This window comes from Chlorocebus sabaeus, chromosome 16 (assembly GCF_047675955.1).
Source record: "Chlorocebus sabaeus isolate Y175 chromosome 16, mChlSab1.0.hap1, whole genome shotgun sequence".
NCBI lineage: Eukaryota > Metazoa > Chordata > Mammalia > Primates > Cercopithecidae > Chlorocebus > Chlorocebus sabaeus.
The window spans coordinates 77,393,733-77,401,391 of record NC_132919.1 but is presented as its reverse complement, the minus strand read 5'-3'; positions in this window follow the sequence as shown (position 1 = coordinate 77,401,391).

The window sequence follows — 7,659 nt, the reverse complement described above, 5'->3', positions numbered from 1 at the left end:
GGCAGCACCCGGGTATCCATGGATTTTCTAGGACCTAGAGAGGTCTCAATGGCAGAGGTTCAGAGCTGGGCGAAAACCCAGGCAAACTCTCTGCCCTGAAGGCACTCCCCAGTCCCTACTCTGGAAGGAAACAGCTTTCTGCTGGGCAAAACACCGCAGCAGCGAATCTCAGCTAAGGTCAGGGGGGATACGTGCTGGCACCAAGGGCTGCCGCCGCCACAGCGCTTCCTTCCGCAGAAACAGCGAGGAGGAGGCGGCCGAAGCTAACTCGATCCAGCAGGCAGCGCCCTCCCCAATCTCGCACCCTCGTTCCCTGGCAGTGCCCGCTTCCACCACCTTCCTCTGGGAGGGACCAGGTTAAGGAATTTGAGATTTCGAAGGGAAGGAGGGCGAGGGTAAGGGAGGATGCCCAAGACGGGCGGAGGTCGCGCTGGTCATAGCGTCCTGGTCCCCATCCCCCCCTCTAGCTGGCCCTCCCACGCGACCCCCACCTGCGCGGTGTTCCAGGCGCAGGCTGCCCAGCAGGGGGCATCGCCGGGCGCCTCCCAGAGGCGGCAGCCCTAGAGGCGAGCTCGGTCACAGGCACAGTCCCTAAGGGTACTAGGGTGTCCATTGTCTTAGCGGGTCCCTTTGGGTGACCTCAGGACTGGAGTGGGTCCCCGAGAGGATGGCTCTGGCCGCCACGGCGTCGCTAGAACACGCGCGCCGGCACTGTGACAGCCCCAGAGGGGTCAGCCGGACACCTGTGCATAGGTGCGCGTGCGCGCGCCTCGGCGGGTTAGGGAGGGGGCGAGGGGCGTCCCCGAATCCGCAGTGCCCTTTCTGCCTGAGTTTTAGGCGATCGAGAGCCTTATCCCCAGAGGAAAAGCGACGCCTTTTCTCTCCGCCCGCTCCCATCCCGCGGGTGGGCCCGGCGCTGGGCACCTGACCAACCCGCAGCCCCCGCTCCACTGCATTCTGCCTGGAAACCCCAGAGTGGCTCTTCTATTGCATTTTTCTCCCCACACGCAGGGTTGTTTTTTTTTTTTTCCTTAACAATTGGCAGGTTTTTAAAGTAACCTTTAAATGAGACATCGATTTACCATTATGATGATTGCATTCAGAAATCCAGCCCGAAGGGACACCCTGGGAGATGCTAATTCGGAGGTACCTAGAGCTGTTTATGGTTTAGCACATCCCTAGCCTCGGAAGCACATTTCTTTTGCAGTTAATTACTCTGATTATCTTGGGGGGAGGTGACGGGTGGGGGGCGGACTCGGACTGTTCCCAGAGCCCCGTGCGTGCACGCAGTGAACCTGATGCTGCAGCGGCTACTGCGGCAGCGACACACTGTCTCACACACACACACGCGCGCGCACACACGCACACACACACGCTCCCCTCCCGCATCCGGGCCTTCCCGCTCCTCCGCCGTTGCTCGCCGGGTTTGGGGTGGGGGTGCGTGGGGTGGGAGTGGGAGCGTGCGCGGAGCGGGAGAGGACAGGCCGAGCGGCCACCGGAGAATGACAACGAGGCAGAGGGGAGGAGGAAGACCGCGGGAAGAAAAATTGGGGAGAGGGTGCGGGCAAAAAGGGGGGTTAGGCAACGAGGGGGGTGCGGAGGCGAGAGGCGGAGATACCCGGGGAGAAAGAAAGGGAGGGGGCGGGGAGCGGGCGGGGAGCGGGCGGGGGCGGCTGGCTGGTTTCCACTCGTGAGAGCCGGTTGCCGAGAGACGCGCGGGCCAATGAGCGCGCACCAGCTCAGCCCGGCGCCCGCCGCGTGCCCTTATATGGTGCGGCCGCTCGGCGGGCGCTCGCGCACATCGCCATATAAGGGCAGGAACCTAAATACAGGCTATACCTTGTTCTCCGCTCGCCCGGCCGCGGCCCCGGCGATCGATGAGCGCGCCGCCGAGCGGGCTGCGGCGCGCGGGCCCCGGGAGCAGGCGGGGAGGGGGCCGCGGCAGCCGCTCAGCCCGGGCCAGATGTGGCCGGCGCAATGGCAGCCCGGCCAGCTGCAGCGCTCGGAAGGTGCCACTCGCGGTCGCCGCGCTCCCCCTCCTTTTCCTCTTCCCCTGCCCCCCCGTTTGGAGGTGCAAATGCAGATGAACCGGGATTGAAATATAATTGCTTTTGTTTAAAAAAATGTGAGTCAGTCCGTGCTGAGTTTGAGCAGAGGCCTGGGATCCCGGCAAACCAAGCAGAATACCTCCGGGAGAGCGGAGGAAAAACCCTAGGGTCTGGGCGGGGGCGCCGGTCGAGTGCTGCGTGGAGCCGCAGCGCCAGGAGGCCGGAAACAGTGGCCACGAGGACCCACTGGTTCTGTGCCCTGGAGGCGCGGGCAGCCTGGAGCCCGCCAGGTGGTGGAAGGGAGAGGTGAGAGGTGTCACTGTCACACTTTTCTTCGCTGTCGCTGAGCCAGCCCTACTCTTGAGGGTAGGCTACAAGAGGCTGGTGGGAACAGGGGACAGGCCCCCCAGCTCGGAAGACTGAAGCCATCAGGGCTGGATCTGGACGAGGGAGGCGTCATCTCAGGGATTCTCTGTCAGAGGGGTGGTGGGTCCTGGGTGAAGCCTTCTGAGATCCTGGTCGCCTTGGTCGGATTGATGCCTGCCTGTGCTGGTGACCTTAATGTCCGTCTGGAACAGGACACCCCACTTGCTTTCCCTCTCTCCACTTCTGGCTGGTCTCCTTGCCCACGGAAGAGGAGTCTGAGCTGCCCCTGCAGACTCAGGGTCTGGGCGGTGAGAGTGGCCCCAGGATGTCCAGGGAGTGTGGAGGGGCCTCTGTGGCTAGGACACATGGTGCACTGACCCAGTTCTCTCACGCAGCCTGGTGGCACGGCGACTTGGTGCAGGTGTATGCTGTTGTAGACCTGGTGGTAGCCCACCCAGTACCCCCACCAGGTACAGACTGAGGCCTTTACCGCCCACCGGTGGCAGCAGGCAGGAGAGCCCTCCGGACACCCACAGGTCCCAAGGCTCCACCGGTGGATGGCATGGAAGAACCTTATGCACCTGGAGCAGTGGCCCCTAATATGGAGAGTACTGTCCCCCAGCCCGTACCCATCGCCCCTCAGGTGTCCTTCTCTGCGCAGTTTAGACTGTGATTGTGTCAACCTTTCCTCGGATCCCCAGTGCCTGGAGATGCTGACAAGAGAGCCTCTGCCTCCAAGGAGGCCATTTCCAGTAGCATGATGCCACCTATAGAATGTACCTGGAATTAGTCTGAGCTGCAGTCATGCTGCCAGCAGTGTGGAGCTGGAGGGAGGAGCATGCCTTAGATTGTTCCTCGCCAGAGTTGAGCCCGGAATAGTAGTCTAGTCACACAGGCCTTCCCCTGGGGTCCTCCTCTTGCCATCCTGGGTCTCCTAGGTAGGTATTTGGTAGCTCTGGGTCTGGCATCATTGGGAAAATGGTGGCCAGTACCTGGTGTATCTGGGACAGGAATCTGCCACTCCTACGAGGAGTCCCCAGCTTCCTGGGCAGGCACAAACTCCAGGGTTCTGTGTACTGCCCTAGGCACGTGCGTCAGTGGTCAGCACTCAGTATTGAACAAGTATTTCCAAAAGGTTCAGGGAAACCCCCATATGCCTGCACAAATGATCTCAAGGTGTCCAACATGGAGACCAGACTGGCGGCTCCAAGGCTGCCTGCTCAGAATGCTGGGTTTTGCAGGGAGAACAGGTTAGGAGAAAGAGAGAGACTTGTCCAAGGTAACCCAGCTAGCCAGGGGCAGAGCAAGCCTGGGCTTCATTCCCAATCCACCGTTTTTTGTGTTATGCAGGTGCATCTCAGCAGCAGCCCAGGCATAGGCTTCTGTGCCAGTGTGGCTTGTCAATCCCGGAACCCAGGAGCCCTAGCATGGGGACTTAAAACTGACTACCATTGATTTCAGTCAGTCCTACTTCCTGAGCAGCTGGGCAGAGCCTGGAAAAGGCAGTTGGTCTCTGATCTCAGGCTGCTAAGCTCCTGGTCCCACCAAAGGCTGGAATTGGCCAGAGCCAGTGACACTGCCATAGGCTGCTCTCTCACACCAAGCTCCAAACCCTAGAGCAGCGCAGCCATGCCCGGCTCCCCTAAGTTCCCGGTTCCACACCAGCAAGAGCTACCCTGAAACCTCCCCTTAGGCTCTTCAACTCCTGGGTGACAGATTTAGGTTGAGCTCTGTCCTGTGACTTAACTTGGTCCTTAACAAGTTACTTAATCCTCTGAGCCTGTGTCTTCATCTTTAAATGTGATTAATAAGCCTCCCTCTAAGGGTTTTGATGAAGAATAGAAGCAGAATCCAGGAAGTCTCCAGCACAAAGCCTGGCTCAGAGCAGCCCTCACTCAGTGGATGGTGGCTACATCTGTCCACTTCTAGCACTCTGGTACACCCTCTTGTGCCAGGCTAGATACCAAATGGGATACAAACACCATAACACATCATGTCCATTTGAGCCACTGTAGAAGCAGGTATTCCCAGCACTCCCTAACAGATGCCCTGGTGAGTGGTTGGTGGGTATCAGATCCAACCCCCTTCCTACCCTTGCATAATTTCTTCCAGTCCTGCCTAGTTCTACCCTCTGCCCTGCCCTGTCCCCTGTGACAGTCCAGGGCCCTGCAACCCTTCACACACCCACTTCCCACGGCATCCTCGGAACCGCCGTGTAGACAGCCCCAGAAACTTTCCTTCCACGGAAGGGGATACGTGAACCCACAGAAGCTGGGAAAGAAACGGAGCCTAGGACCCCTTTCTCATCTTGGAAAAACAGCAAGTGTGTGTGTGTGTGTGTGTGTGTGTGTGTGTGTGTGTAGTATGGAGTCCTGCTTTCCTGGGATCCAAAGTACTCACCTGTGGGTCCATTACAGATGCCTGTCATAGCAACAAAATGGGAAAGAACCAGCCCATTCTGCAGGTGGGAACACTGATTTCCAGGAGAGAGACCTGACCTTGCAGTGCAAGCATGTGAGGCACTTCCCCAGATTCCACTGGTCCCCTAGTCCCACGATTTGAAGGGACTGGCAGGCAGTGTTGAGAGAGGCACCTGGCGAGGCCCCCGGGTTAGCCTGCAGGTGCTGAAGGACCCAACAAGAGCTGTGGGAGAAAACGACTCAGTCTTGCCCTGTCTTGCCATGGCAAATCATCTCCCCCAACATCCACTCCTGTCTTTCTCCCCTTTTCTTTCTCTACACGCCATGCCCTCACCCTGGGAACCACATCGCTGTGATCTCCGCCAGCGTCAGCCACACCTGCTCCTGAAGACCGTCCACTCCCCCATGCCCACCTGTGTCCACCTTCTTCATTTCGGCTGGACACCACTGCACACCTGACTTGTGCAAGTGAGGGTCAGACTTGGGGATATGCTCTTAGACATTCCCGACTCCTGAGACGGAACTGTACCCACCCCGCTGTCCCTCACTGGGGAGCTGCAAGACCACTCCAAGGCTGACGCCCAGTGTCCTGCACCCCTATCCAGTGGGTACCCTTCCCATTGCTCAGGCCCTTCCAGGTTGAATGGCGCCCCCCTCAAGACGAGAGGTCCAACTCCTCCCCTCAGCTTGGGACAGAGTGGGGGTAGGGGAGAGAGGACAGTTCCCCAAGGGACTGCCCACCTATTCCCAGAGCCGTGTAATGTCCGGAGCAGGCTGGAGAATGAGGTCTGCCAGAGATCCTGTCTTGCAGACCTAAGAAGAGGTTTCAGGGAACAGGAGAGCTGACAACTCCTGCAGGCCTCCCTGCTGGCCACTTTCTCTTTTCTTCATCCCAGATCCTCCCTACTCTCCAAAAGGGAAAAACTGAGGGAGAAACCTGGGACTGACGGGAAGGCCTGGAATCCCAACTCCCCCTGAGTTTTTTGACTGGGAAAATACCTGGGGACAGCTGGAGTCTTCAGGTATCCTGGGGTGCTCCTCCAGCAGAGCGCCCCCTTACCCTAGGGAACCTTCGATCTCTCTCTCGCTCTCTCTCTGACACACACACACACACACACACACACACACACACACACATTAGAAAGGAGATGATACCTCTAAAGTCAGGCTGCACCATGGGGGTGGTGTAAAGAAGTTAGAGACTGCCTCAAAAGAGCAGTGGGAATGATCACAGAGGGAAGAGGAAGGAGATAAAATGAGGCCTATCTGTGCCAACCCAGCAGCCCGGCTCTCCAGAGACATTCCCTTTTCCAGGCCCCACAGTCCCGTGGAACCCTCCTCTCTTCCCACCAACACAGCATATGAAGGTGTCACTGAGATCTTCCACCCATTTTTCCTCCCTCTGCCCATCTCATCCACAGGTGGCTCCACCCACAGCAATTCCTTCGTAGGCTTCCTCCTGCAACCCTGAACTGTTTAAAAGTTCTTTTAAAAAAGAACTTAAGAATGATACCAAACTTCTTAGTTGCAAGCCTAAACTGTGGGCACCTTCTCATTAAACATAAAACCTGCATCTTTTCCAAGAGAGAGGACGTTCTTGTCCATAGAGGGGTGAGGGGAAGTGCTGCAGAGCCCTTTTGCGCTCCTCTCACTCTCTGCTCTGTGACTGCAAAAGTGAGAATGGTGCCCTCGGAGGAAACACGTTTTACTGCAAAAATTCTCTGGAGCCCGGAATTGCCCTGAAAGTGGCCCTGCAATTACAATTCTGGTCCAAATTCATTTACCATATTTATTTGTGGATTTCTCTTCCCACTCCTCTTCGTATTAAAAAAGATCAAGAAGATTTTTTAATGTATAAAAGATGTTTCCTCCACATAATGTGCCCCACCGCCACCCACGCACCCCTTTATTCTGCTTTGAATTCAATGACTTCTGCCGTCTCGGTGACTGAGGCGACCATCCCAGAGCAAGGAAGTGCTCTGGCTCAATCTGTTCAAAGGGTGGGGAACTGAGTCCCTGGAGGGTCCAGACCCAGACCCAGGAGCTGGTTTGCAGGACACCCCCTTAATCCTCAGCAGGCTGCCAATCTACCCTCTCCACACCCCACCACATTCAACATCTGCCCCAATACCCCAGCCACCGTCCATATCTCTGCCTTGAGGGCCACCGAACCTCCCAGGATGGATGGGGTGATGGTGGGGGTGTCTGCTGGGACTTCCATGGTGGCTTAGCCCTTCATCCGTTTGGCCAAAAAGTAACAGCTCTGAGGTTGAAACTAGAAAACTACAGAAACTCAGCGTGAACATCACATTTCCACTGCTTTAAACTTTCTCTCTCCTTGGTCCTGGTCAGGAATCCTATAACCTCTGCTAAACCAGCTTGTCTTGCCATAAACCTCCCTGTTTTTAGGATCTCAAGGACTAGCTGAAGAAAATTAATTTTGCCTCTGATTGCTGTGTTATTCTAGATAAGCCATTATTATGCAAATGAGGGAGTGCGGCTCTCAGGATGAATAAGACGGTGCCGGTAGCGGCGCGGGACAGCCCCAGATGTTTGCATAATTACTTCTGCCCCAACTTCGAGAGTGCAAAATGTCAAGGGAGGAAGTTGTGCGGGTAAATACGGTACCATGTTCCCTGAATTTGATTTCCTACAGAAGGGCGGGGAAGCAAATCGGAGGCTTCAGCTGCCGAGAGAAAAGGCATCACGGCTCCCGGACCGAGGGTGTCCCGGCTGAGTGGCCGTCTGCGTCCGTCCCCGAGATGCTGAGCCACCCCTAGGCCAAGGGCGGCCGGAGAGAGCAAGGTCCTGCCCGGGCAGCGAGG